This window comes from Mchenga conophoros, linkage group LG11 (genome assembly GCF_057382185.1).
Source record: "Mchenga conophoros isolate Kocher_MC1m ecotype Shallow Benthic linkage group LG11, M_conophoros_male_GT1.1, whole genome shotgun sequence".
Taxonomy (NCBI): Eukaryota; Metazoa; Chordata; class Actinopteri; order Cichliformes; family Cichlidae; genus Mchenga; species Mchenga conophoros.
The window spans coordinates 21,092,754-21,116,570 of record NC_140536.1 but is presented as its reverse complement, the minus strand read 5'-3'; the positions used below and the strand labels follow the sequence as shown (position 1 = coordinate 21,116,570).

General features: G+C 41.5%; 2 long non-coding RNA genes across 2 annotated transcripts in view; one reads left to right on the top strand and one right to left on the bottom strand.

Moving 5' to 3' along the window:
* The window catches only part of LOC146564007 (uncharacterized), a 66,284-nt gene extending 50,639 nt beyond the window's left edge, over positions 1 to 15,645 (bottom strand). Inside the window, exons 1-2 of the long non-coding RNA XR_014894288.1 lie at positions 15,387 to 15,645; positions 2,995 to 3,157 (exon numbers count right to left, since the gene is read on the bottom strand). This is a non-coding gene — a long non-coding RNA (uncharacterized LOC146564007). The remainder of the gene's footprint in view (positions 1 to 2,994; positions 3,158 to 15,386) is intronic.
* On the top strand, positions 15,640 to 23,702 carry LOC146564006 (uncharacterized). Its single transcript, XR_014894289.1, has 3 exons — positions 15,640 to 15,751; positions 16,047 to 16,111; positions 23,007 to 23,702. It is a non-coding gene; the product is annotated as an uncharacterized LOC146564006 (long non-coding RNA).
* Positions 23,703 to 23,817: the final 115 nt, after the last annotated feature.

Below are 23,817 nucleotides of genomic sequence, written 5' to 3'. Positions count from 1 at the left end.
AACTAAATCCATTTAGTTTGTAGATAACAGTCAATCTTATATGAATGACTCTCCTAAGTCAACCTGGGGTATATGATTTTAGGAAATCACTATTTGCAAATAACTTTCAATTTCTTTCCAGCTTAAATCAAGTTTTTCAGGAAATTCTCTTTGTGGTATATTGCATCTGGCTGAGTGGCCTTTATTGTGCTGGCTCTCAGGTGGGCTTTTATATGGGAAGGCTGGACCCCGGGGTCCTGTGTCGCCTCTGGCAGATATTGAGACAGACACTGGAGTGACGATCTTTCCCAATAGCCTGACTGCCTCATTCAGCAAATTCTCTAAGTGAGTTACCTGTCTAGGAGGGTGGTTTAGATAGAATGAAACACTCACTTGTCACTTATATTAACCCTCTTATACCCCTTATCCCCCACCAGCACCTCCCACCAAACCCCAGAACCTCATACTATTGCTTCCACCCTTTTTTCCCCACCTTACAAAATCCCCATCTTTTTTTCTTTTCTCCCCTACATTAACCCGCAATTCTCCCCATCACACCCCCTGAAGCCAAAATCATCTTCATTTTGCATAATGCTCCATTTAAACTGATAGCAGTGACATAAGGAGGGTGAGATGGAGAAAATGGGGCATCATCAAGCTTTGTTCGCTCTCTCTCTCTAGCTGGCTGGCTGTGACCCCTGGTGGCAGTTATGATCCACAAGGTCAGTTGGTCTGTGGTCCCACGAACCACACAGAACTTCTTCCTCCAGTAAGCCAAACAGTCAGTCTACGACCCCTGCTTAGCACAAACACACACACAGTATATACTACACTCTGCTCATCCATCTACCAATCCTTACTCCATTCAGCCACCACCTTGTGCTAGTCAAGCGTGGTTCTGTGAAGCAGGAGGAGCAATGTAAGACACGAAATCTATTACAGTGTCAACATGACACTGCCTCATGGCATCCGTAAATGTGTTGCATGGAAGTGTTGCTTTTTTTATCAACTAGTTACGGGTTATTTCGACATAGTGTGGCCATCTAAGTGGAAAAAAATATTTAAAAATCTTGAGTTCTTTCGCAAAAGAAATAGCTGAAAAACCTATAAATGAAATAATACATCAATTTTTTTTTAGACAGACAAATTATTACAATTATTATTCTGGTTTTTTTTTTTAATTTACTGTCCACTGTAAGTGTTGGGTAAAATGAGTTACTGTGATCACATTACTATTTTTAGTAACACAATAATTGAACTACACTAGCTATACTAAATCCTAAATAACTAAATACTACATTCAGTAATCAAATTACAATTATATTTTTTTACTTATATTATAACAGTTCAAGAATTATTTACAAAACAGGCAGATAGAACAGAGAAAAAATATATCAATGCTTTTTTCTTTCTTTATCATTAAGCTTGTTGTTGTTTGTCTTTAAGCGGCGATATGGACATTACTTTTGTTTTTATTGCACAAAAATACAAGATCCTACGAACACAACATCAGCACTTTGCAAACTGCACAGACAGGATATATGCAGCATTGGTGGCTGCCGGTATTTTTGAAACTTATAGCAGCTTCGGCAAATTCAGCTCAAGTCATATGGGTAAAGATAAAAAAAATACATACATACATATATATATACGCAATGTTTCAAGGTACAAGGTCAGGGTTACACGAATTAGTAAAAAGCATTCGTTTCCATTGGATCATCTCCAAGCTTGAAAACAACATACTAGTTACTGGGTCTTTTTTGAGCCCTTTAAAGCATTATGTTTTTCCAATACAACATTATACGACTGCACAATGACACAAACAGTTTAATATACTACATTAGATTTTCCAAATTAACAATGCTGACATCAGTTTAAATGAAAACAATGCAGATTAGAAAACAAAAACAAAAAACAAAAAAAAGGCTGACGTCAACACTCACTGCCGCCAGACCGTCAGCTCGTAAAAAATGAACAGAGAGCAGGTCATTCATAGGTTGTTAAGGGTTAAAAACTAGAAGGATTACACTTTTTTGAAAACAAGTAAACACTGTAGAAAAGATCAAGATGTCTTGTTGTGGAAATAGTTTGCTGCCGACTTATTTCCACTAGTTATGTTTCCTTAATGATGAACATTATGTAAGTTTGTCTTGATGAGCACATCTCCCGGATGTCACCAATAAATGTATAAAAACAAACAAGATTTTGGATGTACAAGCTTTTCCCCAGGCTTCAGCAATTTGTAAATATAGAAAGCACTCTGTTGATCCTAAATCAACTCATCGTAGCTGTCAACATTTATTCTGTTTATGCATCAGATATTACCAAGAAACAGAGTAAATATTCAGAAAGAGGTTCGGACAAAAAACAATGACAGAAGCAAGCACTGCCGACATCTCTATCCATCTTTCCCCGTGTGACGCGTTCTTAAATATTCCAATCGAGAAGTGGGCAGAGACATAACACAACCTCATGAATTCAAATGCTGGATGCCCGGAATGCCAATGGTTTCAGTCTTTCCTGCTGCTACCAATTTATATTTTCCATATGGGTCTTTAAACGGCAAATGGAAGTCAGTCTGTGCCCTTTTATCCCACCCGCCGCCCCCCTGGGGAGAACAACGGTCAAAAGTCAAGGAAATTCTGATTCCTCTGCAGAGCACACCAAGGGCACCTAAACACAAACCAAACAGCTCCCACCATGCCTGAGCGTTGGCAAACTTGTGCTCCCTCCCTCAGAGATCTACTAGTATTCTAAATGGTAATTATTACACACTCACACACATACACGCACAGCGCATGGTCTGCACAGATGAAATGCAAAAGACAAAGAGGAGAAAGGGAGGAGTTCAGGGAGAAACTGAAAAGAAAATGAGGTGTAGTGAAAAAAAAGGAGGTGAAATATAGCAAACTAGAAAAAAAAGAGAAAAAGTAAGAGGGAAAAAAAGTGGTGGGTATGTAAATGTAGAGTCAGAGAGTTCAGGAGGAGAGAGCGAGTATAATGTGCTGAGCTGACCTGGGGGCCGCGGGGCTGAGTGTCCAGGGGCCGGTGGGGGACGGTGGCCAGATCTCTGCGGTTATCATTATGTTGAGGGGGATCTCTTCTCCATCCTTCCCTCAATCCTCCCTCCTCTTCTATCTCAGACTCCATTTCTCTCCCAGGGCAAAGGTGAGTTGGGCTGGGGAGCAGAGGAAGGTGAAGGGTAACGCAGGGCGAGCTCGGGGTCGGTGGCTGTCGTTAGCAGTGCAGCTTGACCTGCTCACCCATAACTTGAAGTTTTACTCCCAAAGTTTTTTCCATCTTTTTTTTGTCATGCACGATCTTGTTCTCTCACTGCTGCCAGACCAAGCTAAGATAAATGAAATGTCCTCCCCTGAATTTTAATAGGTCAAACGTGTCACTGCGGGAACTTGTTGGAAGTAGTTTGCCAAAAAAGTCTCGGACTCAAACGATAGAGATGATCACAGAATTCTTGCGCATGAAAATCATGTTTTGTTTTGTGGGTGGGGGGAGTGCATCCATGATAACAGTTTTTTATGAATGTTTTGTGTATAATACATTATAAGTACTTTAATAGGAAACAATACGCAGACGTTTCATGGTCTGTGTTAAAAGAAAGACTGAATGAATTTGAACCTGGCAACATACAAAGAAGTAAATCCACATGTACGACTTCAGCTGGGAAAAAAATGCTTCAGACACATTGTGACTATTCTCCCACAAATTTTGCATTCTCCTGATGTTACTGACAATCAAAAATAGGACAAACTTGTCCCTCATCACTGTTTGAGGGCAACTGATACAGAGACAGGAGGAAAAGCTTGGAGAAATTGGCAAAAGTAGTAAACAGCCTGATTGATAAATAGTACTTTTCTACAACATTCACCTATACAAGCACTTTTTCTACGCCTAACTGCTTTCTATCTAAAATTCACGCACATTCATATAAATGCATAGAAGACCAACTTGGGGTTCAGCATCCCAAAGCTTCTTAGGCATGCAGACTGGAGGCTTAGCCATACAGGGATTGAAACGCCAACCCTTTGATTACTGGATGACCTGTTCTACCTTTTTCTTCATAAGTTCTGAATTCGACTGATTAATAAGACCAGATGTTAAAATCCATGAGAGCATAGCACAATATAAAGGCTATGGTTACGTATCACAGTTTCTGCCTTTCATCTGCCTCCTCAGTGACATCCTCTCAAGGCTTAGGCAGCTATGCTCTCTGGAACGCTTGAGAAATCATATGCAGTCACAGTACTTCATGTAGCACTGACCCAAATGCACTGGCTAGGTCTAGAAAGACCACATGCAGGTCTTTCTTTTCTTTATCACCCGTGTCTTCCAAGCATCTTGGAGAACTGTCTGTCCGTACCTTCGAACTGAGGTGTCAATTAAGTTGCTTTTTTAGCAGGAATACAAAAAGCTTTGAACCTCATTCCAACTATTGGTTGTTCTCTTCCTCCTTGGGTGTAAGGGCCAAATATGTGAGGGCTTCGTAAAAAAAAAACTAAAACTCCAGCATCTGTATTTACTCAAGTAAAATGAGATGAAAGGTCTCATAATAGCTAATATAATAGGCACAAGGTTTTATACGTTCAGCATTCCCAATGCTTTTTACCTCCATGTGTCAAATACCTAGTGTCAAATACCAGAGTCCATCCCCCTGGTGACCCTGAATTGGATAAGTGGAAGAGAATGGACGGTTTGATGGTTTCACAAGGATACTTTAGACAGGCCTGTAGGGCTAGACCTGTCTTAATTTAGCACCAAATAAATATTGACAACTTACCCCCAGGCTACGTAAAGCTTAAGACTGATGTTACCATGGTAACGATCACTGACACTTGCTTTGATTAGTTACACTCAACCAAAAAAAGAAAAACAAAAAAGAGGAGCATAGTTCACAATTTGTGTGCAAACCTTCTCATGGAAAGAGAAAAGTGTTTGTAGAGATCACAGAAACCCGTGGAAAATACACAGCAGTGAGCTTGTCACTCGTTTTTGTTTGCCCAACAAACTATCCTGCGCCTGACTAAAGACACCAAACAGGTGCCACGTTCAAGGATGACAATAGCAAGCAAACCTACCTGTTAGATACTGAGATAGCAGCGGTCAGGTGGCTGTGGTACTCTCAACTCTGCGGCTATAAATATTATTCTGTATTTATCTTGTCTTCATTCCCAGTCTTACTGTTTCTTTGCATTTCTTATGATTTGTAATAGCTGCAATAAATGCTGAGCAAGGCCACTGCTGCTGTCAGCCTGTGTATTAAGATACCTGGCATATTAAACATACATACAGACAGCCTTCATTTCAGCTTGTTATTAACAATTTATAACAGCCTAACAACCACACTGTGGTTCTGTAAAACATGCCAGCAGTGGATTGGAGCAGTTGAAACGCTCATTTCATATTTAAGCTTTCTGGGCATGCTAGTTCAGTTTATATCCAGCCCCATAATTCCATTAAAATATCTTATGAGTGTGTTCATAATGCATTATAGGCCATGACCTTTATACAAAGTCTTAGCCGTGGTTTTTTTATGAATCTTGGCATCTGTTCAAGCACGCCATAAAAAAGAATATACAAACACAGTCCAGCTTTCTCTGTGCATATATAACATGGCATAGCATGCAACAAGACAGGGTCTGTGCAGAGGTGATTAGAAATTAAAACAGTCTAATTTCATCTCTTTTGTAGCGCTGAATGATTCCACAGTGTCTAGATGCTTTTTGTTTGTTTAGCTTTGTTTTGTTTTGTTTTTTTTAAAAGGGCAGATGAGCGAAAAAACAAGTTCAAGTAGTAGATGAGAAGGTATAAGGACCCTTACACCTTAGATCTATGAGATCAAACACACACATGCCTGTCTAAAACACATAGCACTTTCCACAGATTAGAAATCATCCCAGTTTACAAAAGCTTTGCTCCACAAAAGGTGTTCTTTTCACAGATACGCAGCCGTCGCCACAAAGAAGAGCCCCGGGCGTTTCATTGTCAAGCTCTTTCTTTTCTTTTCTTTGCCGCCAACAACACTAGCCTCTTTATCAGTGCAATTACAGCACAAACAGACTCATCATTGGCCCAACTGTCCTCTCCTATCACCTTTATTTCCACAAGCAACCTAATTAGTCCTAAAGAGAGAAAAGCCAATAAGCAGAGGAGAGCAGAGAGGCAGAGAGAGAGAAAAAGCTATCATGTCCATTTGTGTGGGTTCACAAACGCAGTTGTATGTGTTTGGTGTATTTTTCCACTCTGTTTTTCCATTTCTTTTTGTTGTTGTTGTTGTTGTTGTTGTCCTCACTCTTTCTATCTCCTTTTTTTTTCCACAGAAAGAAAGCCTTCAAAGGAGCGATTGTGCAGAGCGGCTGAAGTGGTCTGTTGGTAAGCGGACAGCAGAGCAACACAACAAACATGGCTAGCACTAATCAGGGCCCCGGCTAATGTAAACAATGTCATTTTTTGCCCTTAATGAGCCAATTTTCCGCAGATATGAGAGGGCTAACAATTGGGGCAGCGCCTTTGATGTGATTCATCTGAAGGTTTGTTTGTGATCGCTTGGCACTTTTTGTTGGAAGCCCTGCGCCCAGCTGCTTTCATCTACCCCTGAAAAGAGAGAGCCACGACTCACTTGGGTATAGAGAGAGGGGGGAATAAAAATAATAATTTTCTTTTCTTTCCCCCCTTCTTTTAAAAGACAACCACCCTCCCCTTTTATTATAAACTAGTCCCAATCAGCTGACCTCCTTGTCTCCTTTCCCTTTAACCCCCCCCCCCACACACACACACACAAACACAAAATTTGTGAACATGCATACAAGACTGAAGCAGAAGCAACCATGAGGGATCTGAAAAAAAAAAAGAAAAGGAAAAAAAAAAAAAGGGAACATGGTTCATGCCGGGTGTCTATAGTGATCAAATAGCGAACTCATTAAAAGGCACCCCGGTGTGCGAGCAGTGGACACTGACAGGGCCTTCATTAACATGGTGCTGACAAAAGGTGAGGCAGACCAAAGACGCAGCCGGCAGGCCAGGTGTGTGTGCCGCGGCGCTTTTCAAGATGGCACCATAGCCAGAGGCGGGCGGGCTGGCAAAGAGCACTCCATCAAATGGCATACTGACCAAGACCAAGCTGGTTCTGGTAAAGGAAAGAAGATATACAGATAAAGAGTTTCCGGTGTGTGCACGGAAAGTTTCGACGTTCACTGCATTCAAGTCAAACTTTTCCTGCATCCAAGCGATGATCCATTTCATCAAGTGAGTCTCTCCACAAAGTTCGCAGTCCGGTGCCGATTATCATAATAAAGTGAACTCTTCAAAGTTCAGTAAAAGGCCATAAGAACACACAAATAACAACAACAAAACAGGAAATAGGAGCGAGAGAGGGCTATTGATGTAATGAAGGTAGTCAAAGGTAGTATCCACGGGCAATACATCGCCTCATGTCCAGGCCTATTGCAATCAATCACTGGAGCTGAAGTGAAGTCAACTCCAGGCTAGTCAGTCAGCCAGGCCCCCCTTATAACCATGTATACACACATTATATACACACACACACACACACACCTCTGCCTGCCTCTCTGGCCATGAGTCAGGGGCCCTCTGGGGCCAACCACACACTCACACACATACACACACTCTGCACCTGCTGGGCCCTGCAGTTACCAGCTGTCAACTCCACGTGCTCTTTGCCGTCTGTTTAGTGTGTGTGTGTGTGTGTGTGTGTGTGTGTGTGTGTGTGTGTGTGTGTACAAAGAGTACAGGGTTGCTGCAAAGTTACAAGCATCAGTTGGGCCATGGACAGAGAAGAAGAAATGATGCGGGCCGTTCAAGGACATTTACTTGCTTTCAACAAATGTTTCAACAAAAACCAATTAAATGAGAGCACTTGGCTGCTTTTTCTATAACGAGGGATAGGAGGAAACATTTCTTAACCCACAAACACACATTAAAGCCAAAAACTGAGACAGTTAGGTACTAAGAAAGCTCCCCAAAGAGCAGACACCTATCTCCTTCTTCACAGTCAGGTCAACCTGAACAGTAAAATGTCAACAACAAAAAATAATAAAGTTTTTATCAACCTCACAACTAATGATTTCTGAGTTCTTTCTAAGTTCTCTTCTGTCTCTCTAGTTGCACAAAAAAAGAAAACTAAAATCATTTTTTAAATATTATTTTCCAACTTAGTTCTTTGCAGTGCTGCAGAAGTCTTGGGAGAAAGCTGTATAAGCTGTTACAACATGACATAGCAAAAAAAAAAAAAAAGTGCAAACTAACCAGTGATGGGTTCATTCTCAGTAGAAAAAGTGTTAACCAGTAAAACTGGGAAAAAAGACCCATTACAGCATTTACCTCTAGGGCATGACCTTAATCCTAAGCTCCCTCCCCATCTCTGCAAGGGACAGAGAGATAGGAAGCTAGGTTACAGCAACAATGAAAAACGTGTCTGTTTTGGGGGGAGAGAAGAAAAAAAATCAATAATGTGTTGTGATGTGAAACTGATTCCCACTGGATCTCGCTGTGTTCTGTACAAGCCTATTCTCTGTGTGGCCCTGAGGTAAGTAGTGTACTTTGTTACAGTGTGTAGCAGTAAGCCTTGGAGACCTGTGCAGCGATTAAGCCGTACTGGAGCACATTAGCTCAGGCCATGTCATGGCAGGCTGAAATGGGTCTGGCATGGAAGGAAAAAGGATGAAGAGAAGGGTACATCAGAGGGAAGTAGATGAAAAAGGGTATCAAAAGGGAATGAAATGAATGAGGAAAAAAACAGGGCAGGGAGAGAAGAAAAATGTGACGGGGGCGGATAAGGAACAAAGATAAAAGAAAAAGGAGAGGAAAAAATGTGTTGGAGAAATGACATTTGTTTGACTTCATGTCATGAGGTTTGCACATCATCATACAAGGTTTCATGCCTACACGGATGCATTTCCACCTCCAGAGAAAGAAAAGGCGCATAGCAAACCCGAGACACTTCGTGGTGTCACAGCTGACAGCAAAGAGAAAGAAAGTAGGGATGGCTAGCAGGAGTGATGGAAGGGTGGAGAAGGATGGCGCGAGGAAAAGAGAGACAGGACAGAAGCAGAGAGAGTGACAAATTCCCCGCTGATGACTATTTACAGGCTATTCCCTCTCACCACGGAAACCCGAGGCCTCAACCCCGCTTTCTCATTTTCTCCTCTTTATTTATCCATTTCCTCCCTTCTGTGGTAAATTTGTCACTTTTGCATAAGGCTGCTAGTGTCAGGGTGGAGGAGGGAATGGCAATATGAGCAACCCTAGGTGTGATGGAGAAAGTGGGGATGATAATAGAAGAGGAGCTGATGGCAGCATTTCTTCCCTCAATCTCTGACCATCTTCCTAAATTCCCAACCCCCCTCTCTTGTTCTGTCCCCTCTTTGCCCCTTTCACCCACCTCTCCCTCCATCGCTCCCTCTCCTACACCGACCCTCCTCTCTTTCACGCCTTCCTTTCTCTCTCCTCTGCCTCAGCCCACCACTCCACTTCCCTCGTCTCTCCAGGAGGCAGTTGTCAATCAAGTGCGTCTCCCACAATCCCTCTGGAGCTCATTGTGCCCGCGGTCGCTGGCGGAGGCAGGCGTTGCGAGGCGGCAGAGAGCCGCAGATGGAGGGAGTGCTGTCAATCATTGTCACTAATTATTAATTTCTGTCACTCAGGCCCCCATGGCAGCCACATAGCGGGGGCCTCTCACTCTCTCCGTCTCTCCCTCCTTTCCTTCTCCAGCCTCCTCCTCGCTACTCATTCAGCTAGTTGGTCTGCATCCCTCTGTCCCTCCCATGCTCAGTCCCTCTCTACCTCCCTTGTCCCTCGTTAAAGTCTGTGCCTCTCCTTCGCCTTTGCTTCTTTCATTTAGGTCACTTGATCTTTCCATTTCTCCTTCCTCCCTCTCTCACGCCGCACTACGGACTCTTTCCCCTCTTGTCCCCCTCAACACTCCCAGGGTGAGTTGATTTGGTATGCCAGCCTGGCCACAAAAAGTTCAACCTTTCATTATGTGGTTCACGTGCACTCAGAACTGCCCCTTCTCCTCTCCCATCACCAGGTCAGTCCCCCTGACTCTCTGCTCTCTTTTAATTGTATTCTCCCCTCTCACCCCTCTCAGACACCCTCCCACTACTTCAACACACAATATCCAGCTCCTCCTCTAATTCATTAAAAATAAAATAATTTTTTTTTTTTAAAAGACCTGCTTAACACTTTCTTCTATTTTCTCTTTCCCCCCCCCCCCCCCCCCTTTTTTTAAAGCTCAGACTCGGCAGGTCTTTGTTCAGGTTCTGATTTGATTTGGTGAACTTGGTGTTTTCAATTTGCACACCGCCGCTTTCACCTGTGATGTCACAGTGATGGCGGCTAATGAGGGAGGCCTGACCCGCATGTAGCTGCGACTGAGGACGGGGCCAGTCCACTTCGCTAAGGGTTCTGATCTGCTCCTACCCTCACCTCATTACCAGAGGCGGTGGGCTGGGAGGCAAAGAAGAGAGAGAGAGAGGGAGGAAGTTGGTGATTAGGAGTTTGAGCACACACACCCACAGTCATTCACAAATATTCATGAAAACACTGCATACACACAAGGCCAGATTCTTTATATTCTCATTCCATATATGCACACACATATGCTGCACACACATAAACAACTGCCTTTACAAATAAATACACTAAGATGCATTCTTACTAAACACACACTTTTTAACCATACAGCCTTTGCACGCACATTCATCCTATAATATGCCCACACAAGCATTTTTTGGCCACAGACACTGATGCATAAACACGCATATAGTGTATCTGCCTAAGACATTAAACATCATGTACATCTGTGTTTCTACACCAAAATAAAAAGCAAAAACATGTATGATATCAACAACACACACATTTTGGCGTACTGAAGGTTTATGTCAATCACTACAAAGTTGTGCTGCGCATCCAAACTTTGTTCATTACCACACTTCTAGTGCAGACGCCCACATTTTAATGATACCAAATGCGCCGGGCTGTGTGTGGATGAAATCAATATTACATGAAGACATTTAGAATATTTCAATTTGATGGCACGTTGATAAATAAACTCAGCTTTTTGGGTTTGAATCCAAAAATGGGAGTGTGCATATGTGCGAACTTCTCTTAATGTAGGTTAGATCAGGCAGGAATACGGGTAATTTAATCAACTTAAAGCTACATGTGGGGAAATGAACACTCCACACAGAATATGGACCTCATCTCCTCCTGGATTACTATTCTCAACAGACCTGTGCTACTCTAATGAGGGGCAGAGGAAGAGGCCAGCTGGACACCACTGATCCTTCACCTCCCTTCCTATCTATACCTACTGAAACCATCCACCAACCCTGCTGCTCCTCTGCTCCCACAAGCCCCCGCGTGCCCTCCAGTCCTGCTCTGCATACAGCCATTAGCACCCCTCTACCCCTAACCTTCTGCTTCTCTGCACCCACCACTCCCTCCACCTGCCCCTCCACTCTCTCTCATTCTTTCTCTTTAGTGTCTGCCTCCATCCTTTCCTCCGTCTCCTCTCTCTGCTGTCACTCCGTTTTCCTGGGCACCTGTCACTTTTCCCTTTCACTTTTCCCCTGTATCCCAACCTCTGTTGTTTTTTTTTCCCTTTCTCTTCCTCCATCTTCTCTTTCTCATCTCCTCTTAGCTGTCACTGTCTTTCTCTCCTTATCTGATTGTCTTTTCACTCCTTCCATCTATACATCCTTCTTACTCTCTCTCTGTCACCACCTCCTCCCCAACCACCTCCCTCGTGTCTGTGTTTTTGTGTGTGTGCGTGTCAGCATTCAGCACCTCAGTGGAGACAGGGTTTATTGGGGTAATGCATTTATCACTGCTGCAAGCCAGGGCCTCACCTCCTCCTTTGAGCCAGTGAGTAATGAAAATAGGATCACTTCTGACAACACTCTGCAACACACACTCGGACTCACACAGATGCACTCTTACGCACACACACACACACACACACACACACACACACACACACACACACACACACACACACACAAAAACACATATTCGTGAATGTTCCTCAAAAACGCTTGCATTTAAACATCAACATCAATGAAACGCAAACTTCCAAGGAACCGAGGAGATTCTTGTGCTCATAAACTCAGAAACGCTTGCCAGCTCTCCAAATCAGCTCTCCTGTCACAAAAAATGCCTTCTAGTATTTTTTTTAATAATAACTAGATGTAATTACTAATTCTTATGCTTTCTTTTAGACAAAAGTAGTTAGTTAACCCAATACTGTAAGCAATAATTATTAAATAACTGCTTATTTAATTACACAGAAATGAGAAAATTTGTTCTGTGATAAACCAAATTCACATTATCTTGACGTTAACATTGATTACATAAACAATTACACAAATTCCTGAGAGGCAAAATGAAAAGTAATCTATCAAAAAAAAAAATCTATTGATGTAGCTGACCTAAAACTGATATTAGAAAAGTGCTAAACACATCAGCATTTAAGTGATATCAACATCTTTCAGCGAGGCTTGAAGCATCTAAAATCATATTCAAATTTTAGCTGGAAAAAAAGAGCAAAACAAGAGAATTTTGCTCAGTGCAGGTGGGAAAGATATTATCTTAGTAAATAACTACAGGCTACAACATTATTAGCCCCATATCACAAACTTTGCAGCGGCTGAGCAAAAGTGTAGAGATGCCGCTGCAGTTTTTAATACCGCACAGTTTGGACACTAACAACTTAAACTCTGCACATGATAAACTTGGAGAGCTGTTCAATAATTTCCTGATAGAATACTTAAAAGAGCAATTTAAATAATAAGTGAAATTTACTAAGTGTACCTAAATGTTGGCCATCTAAACAAAACCTTAGTGTCTACAGACATAACATTATGACAGCTTGGGTGTTTAGCAGGATTCGCAGACCTGTCGCCATATATGCTTTGACTGAAATTCACAAATATTCCAAGACCATCTCCAAATGAGTATCTATGGATGTGACAAGTCTGTTAGGGAATCTGGTGTCTAATACCTATAATATGCACTCATCCGAAAACTAGAAATATCCTGCAAAAATGGACTATACAAAAGCATCAATTATGTCTATTTTGACCTTGCAGGTAAGTTTGATGTATATCTCAGTAATCTGTGTCTACACATCATTGAAAATAAATTGTTAGGGTACCAAAATAACCAAAATCTAGGTGAATTTCAGCCCATGAAAATATATGCAACTGCCAAATTCTGTCAAACAATCACAACCACCAACAATGACAGTACTGAGCTAAGCCTCAAATTCAAATATTGTGTTGCAACTTAAAAAAAAAAATACTCCACTGCATATAATTTCTACTACATTATGAACTTGGAAGACGACAAAACTTTCTTCCAAATTCATTTTGCTGCATTATAACACCACTGGACTCACTTGCCACAGTTCTGAACTAACATCTTTTATCATGTGGAATCGAAAGGCAACATGTCTGACTATTTCAGCCGTGGTTTCCTAGGGAGAAAGAAATCAGGTAAGGATCAAGTGTTAATGGCCAGGGGTGCCTGTCTAATCCCATTTGGTCTGGCAGTGTCGGGGAGGTGGGGGAGGTCTTCACCAGTTTAAAACGATACCATCACCACAGGTATTCGAGCCGGGCTCAGATTGGCCTTGACAGAACAAAACATCGCCGCAGCAAATGACTCAAGCACCTCCCATTACATCAAACTCGAGAGGACAAGGTCAGATCGGCAGCGACATAAAGTTTAAGCTTAGAAAACAAACTTCTCTTCAAACTGCATTTTCTTAAACGCAGCGTATCGTGGCGAGGGAGATTGCTGCTAATACACCAAGTAGTGCGTGGAGAGCCTAAGTCAAAGGACTGCTGACTAATGTGCCGAAATGGTCGGGAATACTCTGTGGTATTGCAGATGGCAGAGGTATTTGTTATTCATATGGCCCTCAAGGTGCATCCACAAGGTTTGCGTGAAAGTGTGAGTCTCGCACGTGCACGTGTGCATGTCTATGTGCGTACGCTTTTGTGCGTGCAAGTGTGTGTGTCTTGTGCAGAATCCGCAGTGCTGAGGATGCCATTAATGCTTGCTGCTGATCGCCCTCCCACATTTAAATAACAATAGTGCAGTCAGAGAAAGCATCGGTGTGAATCCAACCCACAAAACACCCAGGAGCTGCAGGCCCCACTCCTGCTGTGTGCGCGTGTGTATGTGTGTGTGCGTGAGTGCGCACTTTGTGTGTGTGAGTTTAGGTGCTCTTGCTTGTGCTCAACCCACCACATATATGCGAGTCTGAGAAAAGACAGTAAGACAGAAGAGGGGAGAGAGAAAGACAGGGAGGAAGAGAGGAAGGCAGGCTGCAGCAGAGTCTAAAATACACAGCCACTGTGTTGTGCAGATGGGTTATGTGATGAGAAACTGCAAGTCCACAGAGATTTCCTATTAGCATATACTGGTGACCCTGGATCCTTCAGTGCAAGAGCTGCTTGTCTTTTAAAATGAGTCTGGCTCAGATGGACTGAGTGCTGACTGAAGGTTTTCCATCTTATTTTTGCCTCAGAAATAATAAACAGTTCAGGTGTCCTCTCACTGCAAACTCCACTCAGCCACTATGCAAGGCACGCCAAGTGACAGCAGATACTAAATTAACCAAATTAAAGACATTTTGAACGCCACTGAACATGCCAACATTCAAGCAGTGATCTTGCATGATAGCGCAAAAAAATGGGATAGCACATTAAAAAAATCAAAGTAAGTCAATACTGTCCAATATTCCCCTGTATGCTGTTTTGTGTTAAGTTCCAACAGGTTTGTGGATCGAATTTCCAAATATGAAAGAATTGAGGAAATCCTTCAAGACTTTCTGCTACTGGGCAAATTATTATTTTAAACATGGGTACTGATCTAAAATTTCACAGCTGGCACAGCTCTACTAGAAGATATTATCAAATTCAAAACAAAATTTATTTTTGTTTTGCTTGTTTTCTGCTGTTTTAGTCCAGTTTGGTTTTTCAGTGAGTTCAGAAAAGATTGGGGGAAATTTTCTTTGGTAACTTCTGTCTCTTTTAGATTGCAGAAATTGTTTTGCATTTTACTGTGATAGGAAATTAAAAAATAGGAAATAAGACATCTTTTGGTCAACTAGACCAAAGCAGCTAGCCTGAATCAGCCATATTAGTTAGTAAGTTACTGTTAGATGTATCTCTTTGACAAAAAGATACAATTAATAGCATCCGAACTACCCAATCAGTGTTTTATTTAACTATCCTGTAGTTACTGTAATCATTGTTGGATTAATTATCAGTTTATTTCCTACAATTATATCAAAAAAACTAACAATTAACCCAACAAACAGTGTACTAACGGGAATTAGTTGAACGTCACTACAGAGTACTTACCAAAACGCACCATGTAGTCTATTTAAAGTTGAATTTAGCCTTGTTCGTCTTTCAATACTGGTGATGACAGCATCCACCTGTGAAATACACAGTAATCCCGTCAGTATTGCTGGTTGGAGCCAGAGTCCACTCTCCACCCTCAGAGCTAAACTTTACTCCGGTCTGTGGTTCTCATTTATTTACATCGTAGTCTGACTGTTGGTTTGCTAGCTTACACACACTGATATTAAACTAGCTTTTTTTTTTTTTAAACTTTATTTATCACATTATAGACATACAGTCAAGTAAAACAGGGATCACATAAAAGATAACATTGTGGTAGTACAATGAGGAACAGAAAGAGTGACAAGGACAGTGAGACAAAAGTGAGTACAAAAAATAAAATAAATTAAGGGGAACATAAATAAACAAAAGTTTGCAAGAGCCAAAATCAAGTTAGCAGTTTCAATCGGTTACAGATGTTAACAGTCTTGAGAGCCTTAGTGTTTTTTGATGAGGAGATTGTCCTTATATATTGTGCAAGTTCCATTTTTAATACAAGAAGTTCAGGCTTTCTGCCGAGGACTTTTTAAACTAGCTTATTGTGCTAACATTTTAGTAAAGTTAGCTCAGGCAGCCGTCGAGCATGCGCACTCACCAGAGGTCAACTTCATTTTTCAGCTACCGGTAGCTTCGAATTCATCACGTCTGTTTTCCGGTTCAAGTGAGAAACAGGTGAAGAACAGGTAAGTCTTTAAACTCACTATTGCTACATAAGACCACCTGCATCCAGTATGCCGTCACTCCACTCTCTACACTCCTTTTTTCTATGTGCCCTTCATGTTTGTTGTTGTCCAGTTTCAATTGAATTTAATTCATATAGCCTCAAGGCACTTTATATTGTAAGGTAAAGACCCTGCAATAATATAAAGAAAACAGAGAAAACCGCAGGAAGGAAAAACTCCATTTTAGCAGGAAGAAAACCCTGGCAGAACCAGGCTCAGGGACAGGCGGTCATCTGCCAGACCAGTTGGGGGTGACCTGTAGAAAAGAGACGGAAATGAATAATAACAAATAATTAAATGCAGAGTGGTTTGGCATTCAAATGTGACATTAATAATCGTATTCCAATATTGAGCGATACATTATGTGTAAGTTACCTTTTTTATTGCGCTATAGAGCATTTTTTTTTTTTTTTTTTAAGCAAAAAATTAAGTATTTATACTTACCAGGCATTAGTCTGATGGGCCTGTATTTTTTTCATTATTTCTAATGCTTTAAGTGATGAAATTGATTATTTAATTATAATAATAATTACCTCTTGGAAACTTGAATTATGAATTATTTTTTGTTGTTACTTTTCATGTTTGAATTTCCTTCATCTTGCTTCTTTCAGTTATATAAATTTGTTCATCCTTTAAGCATATAGATCCTATTGACACCATGTGTGAAATATATATATAAAACAATTCCCCTTCAGTAGGCATCTTACATAGCAATATTGTCATTTTTTTAAGATAAAATTCCCTAAAAGTAGTTTTCAACATGTTACAGTAAGCAAGAATATGTCGGTGTGACTATATATAACTTGTGAATACATTTTCAAGGTTTCGAAATGTGTAAATGTGTTGTTTAAACATTATTTCCAAACTTTAGATAACCAACAGTGCACCATAATCCTGCACACATACATCCCTCATATACTTTATATAAGGCTGACTCATTGTTTGTACTTTGTGCGGACCTGAGTGCACGTGATAAAGTGGAAAACCAGCATGCTGCAAACTCCAGTGTCTCACCTCTCTATTACGCTTCGTGAAAATGTTTGCTGTCACAGAACACCCCCTCACAAATACAAATGCACACACTGACATGTACTGCATGCACAATGTGTATTTTTAGCACATGTACACACCCTGACTGATCCCACTTCGATTTTTACAAGTAAAAGTTGCATGACTGTGGAATAAAAAAAGCAACAAAAAACAAAACAAAACAGCAATTGACATAAATAAAGCGCTGTTCCTTTGAAGGCACTCAGCAAATAAATTAAGAATACTTATAAACTTCTCTCCCCATGCATCCTCTTTTCCCCCTCCACATCTTTTGATGTGCCACAAATTGATGCCTAACAGTCACAAGAGCACAGAACACATGACAAGAAGAGGAAAGAAGTAAAGAAAAGGGGAGGCGGAGAGAGAGGGGGGGAAGCAAAGCAAAAGTGGGATGCCGCGGGTGTACATAAGTTGAGAGGTTTGGGAGAAGAAAAAACAAAAAAAAAAGACAAGAGACAAAAAGAGTGAGAGGCTGAGTCTAATAAGAACCAAGAGACAGCGTGCCGATGTCTTGTGGTGCCATTTGAATACAGGGCAGCAGCAGCTGGAGTCTGTGTCGAACAGCTCTGCACTTCACACAGCATCACCATCAGGAGAGGATAGCACTGGTACTACTCTGCTGGAGTCTTATACTGCTTCACACACTCCCACAGACCAGCCTCTGTGTGTGTGTGTGTGTGTGTGTGTGAATGTGGGAATGACTGGAGCTCCATGGTTCTCATTACTCAGCCACTGTAATGTGCTCGCCTTTCTAGCTTACCATATTGGGGCTGGTGTTCCCACTGCTGGCTTACAGAAAAGGAAAGGACCAACCTCACCTCTGTTCTGAATGCATTAGCACACATCACATTTTCAATCTGGACCTCAGCGCAGGTTCCCCGCGAGTCTACTGAATAGTAAGAAAGTATATGCATGTAAGTGCGTGTGTGTGTGTGCAAGAGAGTTTAAAAATACCCATACTCCTGCTCTGTGCTGATAAGTTGTGTTATGAGAAACTGCCAGGGCAGACAGCGGGGTCATTAGCATGACTCCCAGATTGAGTGGTAGAGGGAAAGGAAACAGGGAAGGGAAGAAGGAAGGAGGGACGAAAGTCAGAAACTACTCCCAAGTTTCCAAAGTTTTCTGGGAGGGAAACAAGTGAGCACCCAGTCAAGAGTGTGCACAGTGTCCAAAGACAAACATAACCCTGCGACCCCTGCTCTCTCAGCCATCTACAGTCTGATCATCTGGCTGCTTTGATCATCTGCCACCTCCAAAGTCCATCTATTCATAAATGGAAGCACTATTTTTATTTTAGTATCCATGCCCATTGCCTTTCTTATAAGTCGCATAACTTTCTGCACCAAAGTTCCTTGAAACTCTGAAAAAGGCATTTTCAATGACTTTATGCTTCTTCTCCAATATAGTTTTTTTCCTTCACTGCATTTATTAGGTTTTTCTATTTGGACCCAAGCGCTGGTTTCATTCAACTTTCTTTTCTTATTAATATCCTGAAACTCTAACACAGTCCTATTTTGTGCCCCACCCTATCATTAATAACATATAGTAAAAGCAGCATTGTCACGGTGTAAAACTTCAAGAACAATTTGCAACTCTTTTGGGATGCACAGAAAACTCATGCACCCAAAGGGAAATCGTTTAATGTGTTGAATTCTTGCTGTTTAATTTGCAGGTCTTAGAAAAATGAATACAGATTAGAGCAGGAAGCCCTTTTTGCTCCACATTAATCATCGCAGGCTGTCTCCGATTTAACTCATGACCTAACTTGTAGTTTTGGGATTGCTTGACTATATTAACAGTATATAAAGCAGTTAGACACGGTTGTGAGACGAAAACACTACTTGATGCTTCAGTAAAAATCAATAATGCGATATGTAATAATATGCCAGACAAAGGGGGAGTTTTCTGCATCATTACTCTTGATTTTTTTCTGTACTTCTCCCTAAGATCTGAATATACATTTTATTGGTTTATTTAAAGACCTTCTTTTTATGACTGCTGTTCAGTGGTCCCACATTCAACTACGTGAGTTTTATTGAGTTAGTTTAAGCTTTTAAAGTACTGTGTATGAGTTGTGTTTAGATTTGTTTTTGCCCCAGTCAATAACACACTTAAATATGACCTTAGGATCTTTGTTTTCTTATGTTCTGTTGCATTAAAAGCTCCCAACTCTCTTTACTCAAGCCCACTCCATCACTTTTAAACGCACTTCGGTGCGGGCATTCTCAGAGGCCTTTTTGACAGCTATAACAACGCTAGTCTTTTGCCTTGTGCCGTTCAGCGCCGAGCAGCCTTTGTAATGTCTTGGCAGTAGCCGCTTCGGTATTCTTCTTGCTCTTGTTATTCCATTTAGGGGCAACAAATCACGAAAAGCAAACCTGTGGTTGTATAAGTCGTGCTGGGACCGTAAAGGGAAAACATAAAAAAAAACAGACGGGCATTAATGGAACGGCTAATAAAGTCAGTTTGTGTGAGAGTGTTGTGAAGGATTTACTGCTGACACACTGGTTAATGCACGAGCAGGTTTTCCCTCAAATGTTATTTTTAGAAAGGGTCTAGGGTCTTTTGGAATCTTGTCACTTGTTAACCCCTTGTGTTCTCAAGAATTAATAAAGCCCTATAAAAATGATTTTTTTCCATTTGTTACCGGTGGATTGATATGAAAGGATGCATAAATCCTGAGATTTATGCATCCTTTTTAACTAAAACAGGTTACATCAAACAAACATCTTGAGATAAACTGTTACAAAACACAACCTGTGGCTGATACATTTTTTTGTTTAGTTTGAAGAGCAAAACAGTTATGATAAGGTCAGCAAATCTGACCTAAAACCTCATCATGTAAACTAGGGACTTTGTATTAATTATATGTCACAAAATGAATACACCACACCTCAAATGGCAAAACATTATGTCAAAGGTGTTGGCCGAAATGACAAAATAAAGTTATGTTAAGTAATTAGAAAGCACTTTAGGCACAAACATAACGCTGTGTCCTGGTCATAGCTTTCCTGCAGGTCTTCACCTGGACCCCCTTTTTCTGTTTTGAATTTTAAAATAATGCCTTCACGAGTCAAGGGTGGCTTGAATATATGAAAAATTTCTCAAGCAATAGATGGAAAAAAATATCAGATTTTTTCCAATATTCTCTTGAATCTGAGATATTCAGCCTCTGTTGATTTCACTGGTCAGCTTTTTGCCTTCAGAATCATTGCAGCCACACAAATTCCTTCTTACACAGGGATGAGATGCTACAAGTCTGTAAAATGTATTCAGATATTGTATTTTAAAGTTACTGTTCTATTAAAGCAGACAGCTTCTACATAGCGAACGACAACAAAAAATATTACCGCTCAATCTATCATGTGAGAGTGCATTCAAAGTATGTCACGGACCTGTTTCAAACACTTTTAAAATCACTGCTTACCCTCTCACACCAAACATGGTTACAACGGCAAGACAAAACCTCGTTGCAACGTCACAACTGTCTGGCTTCTCCTCTAACACTAATGAGCAAGTGAAAGAGTGGGAGAGTACCCTGATTAGTCTGGCAGCATCAGTGTCAGACACTCTGCGGGGTGCCCACATCTCAGTGTGTGTTTGTGTGCGTGTGTTTTTTTGTGTGTGTATTATATTTATATTCCTGCATTTGTATGGCTGCCAGTCTCTCTGCTCTCCTTTCCGTGCCATCCCTCCCTGTCTCACTTTCTTTTCTCTCGTTCTCTAAGCTCCAAGAACTCTGATCCTTGCATTCGCTCAGTCTGGCAAATGACTGCAGGGGCTGACAATCCACTGTCAGCATGCACCGCCACAGTCAATAACGCTGTCCCATGTCACTGCACTACACTGGCTAAAGCTCACATTTCTTATCCCTCCCAAAAACTGCTGCTTAACAGCCCTTCTCTGCCTTTGCCAATCCTGCTAAAAGCATCACCACAGCCAGCTAATATCCCCCACCCCTCGAAAACCCCACCCTGACACGTTTTTGGTTGTCCAAATGACCAGAACATCCTTGGTTGAAGTGAACGCTGCATAATTTAAGTCCAAGAGTAGCACCCAGAGAAATATGAAACCAAATGTGGTGCGCTTCCACGATGCCCCTGAATTCTAAGCAAGTGATGGGTGACTGATCCAGCTGTCTTTCTGTAACAAGATGAGGTCATGTAGGCTATACTCAAATACACACGTGAATTGCATACGCGCATGCACGCATGCATGCAAGGGGTGCAGCGGAGCTCAGAGTGTTACCAAGAAATTGTAGTCTCCATGATAATCCACTTCTCCTCCATCGTGTTCTATTAACTTCACAGTGCACGCACGCGCGCGCACACACACACGCCCCCTTCTCTCGGCCCACACGCTCGCTCACAAATGTCTGCAAGTGTCAGGACCCGTGTTGTCCAGCTCCATTGTATCTGCATGAGGCTGAGATAATGGCATCTGTCGCTGTTCCTTTTGTCAGCGCTGTCCCTGGCCCCGTGCTCACTGCTGGTCCCCATTAGCTGGCTGCTGGCCCGCTGGCCCCTTCGTTCCACGCTCTGCTAGCTGACCAGAAAATGCAGGAGACGCCTGTCCCTTCCTCTAACTTCCACTGTCGTTATCCTTTTCCCCTCTCCTCATACCGCTTCTCCCATTGCTGCACATTAAGGGTAGTAGAGCAGTTTGCTGTACTGGTTAGCTTCTCAAAAAAAAGCAGTGAACACCTTATGACAGGTCTGTTTTGCTTTAATGATATGTTGCAACAGAAACCTCAAACTAGGTTTTCTGTTTGTGTGTTGGCTGTGGGAAAATCAGGTGATGTTTTTGGCATGGATGGGTTTTTATTGGATACCAAAATATCCCCATGAAAGTTGTATTTCCTTACTTAAGCTTTGTCCACCTGACTGATTTTTTTAACCTAGGTACCAGAGAGATAACAAATAAAGCCTCCAAAATGAAGGAGGATAGTTAATGAGTAAGCAAAGAAGCTGGACCAAGGTAGTGACTTACTGACTCAATTACTGTCCAAATAATGCCTTTATTACTTTTCTGTTATGATTGGCAATCTGTTATCCAATTACCCCAATTCATTTATTACAAAGACACACAAATCTCTTAAGTTAGGCATCTTTTTAAAAGAAGAAAGGTAGAAACAAAGAACTTTTGAACACCCTTTATCCTGTTACACGACTAGGCATCTGGTTTTTGTGATTTACAAGATGCCTTGTGCATATTTTGGAGCAGTTCATATTTGTATTACACGTTATTAGGAACTCCAGTTTTGACTATAAGCAAAGCCGAACTGCTATGATCGTGCTACTAACTGCCTTGCTTACAGTTTTTGATGTCAGATCATCTCAGCACCAGCTTGCCTTGTCTATGCTGGATAATTGTTCTCACTGGAGCTCCAGTGTAGCCTGTATTACATCTGTCACCTATCTGCGACGTCTTACTTAGCCACATCATTTTTCCCTCATCTCTCATAAGCATGGTTAATAAAATGTAAAGATGGGAGATAGCACACCGCTGACTGAGTTTTATTAAGAACGTAATAGCAATATCGTCGTCGTAATGATACTAAGAGATCTGAGATGATGGGCGGACCGGCGTGCGGAAGTGGGCATGACATCACAGGCAAAAGTATGTTCTGCTCGCTTTATTTCATTATTAGTTAAGCTTACTTATTAGGGACAGGGGAAGGAGGAGTGTTGCCTTTGATAAAGCAAGGCAATTTCAAGACCTGCTGCAGCGCTAAATTACAGTTGTACATCATACGGCTCGCTCTCTGCTGCTTCCTCAACTTCCCCACAGTCTCCTTTTTCTCCAGCTCTCTCTGACTGGAAGGTCTCCGCGTGTGATGTTGATCTCCATGTTGCCTGCACCATGGAGCAGAAAGACCGGCCAAAGAGCGAGAGACGGCAGCTGAAACAGCAGACAACAGCCCCATCTACAGATTCTTTTCAGTCACTGTGATACAGAGTGGACACGAGGTGACCCAGGTGTTCCAGTAAACAGTAGCTCATGGATATTATTTTACCAATATCTTGATTGCATGTAGTTTACTTCAGTCACTTTAAATTCAGCCTGGGTAAATGAAGAGAGGTTTTTGGGGTTGTTTTTTTTTCCAGCAAACTGACAATAAATACACCTGCTCGGGATGAAGTGCACACATCCAGGTTTTGCATTATTAGAAGCACGCTTTGTTTTTGCTGCTACAGTACAAGTGCAATAGCTGCTTTTTAAGCTGTCTGCAGGCATGAGACACGTTAACCACCAGACAATTTTTGTTCCCTCAAGTGCTTTTTCTGTATTCAGATTTTGTTGCCGCCTCAGTTTATTTGCTACTATTTTTGTCTCGGTGTACTTCGCGTCAGCATATACAGAATTAAATACCTTTTAATTTCTCGAGCTACGCTGGCATATAAAAGATGCTCATATTTAGATAAATTAGATACATTTTGACTGTTGAACTTACTTATGTGTGCATCTGTTCTTGTATTTCAGCTGTTGTGACACTTGAATTTCCCTGCATGGAATCAAAAATGTTTGATATTCATATTGGAATTAAAGGACAACTAAAAATGACTGTTTATTCTTTTAGAGTGTCTTCATTTAAGTATATCATGGGCTCTTCATCT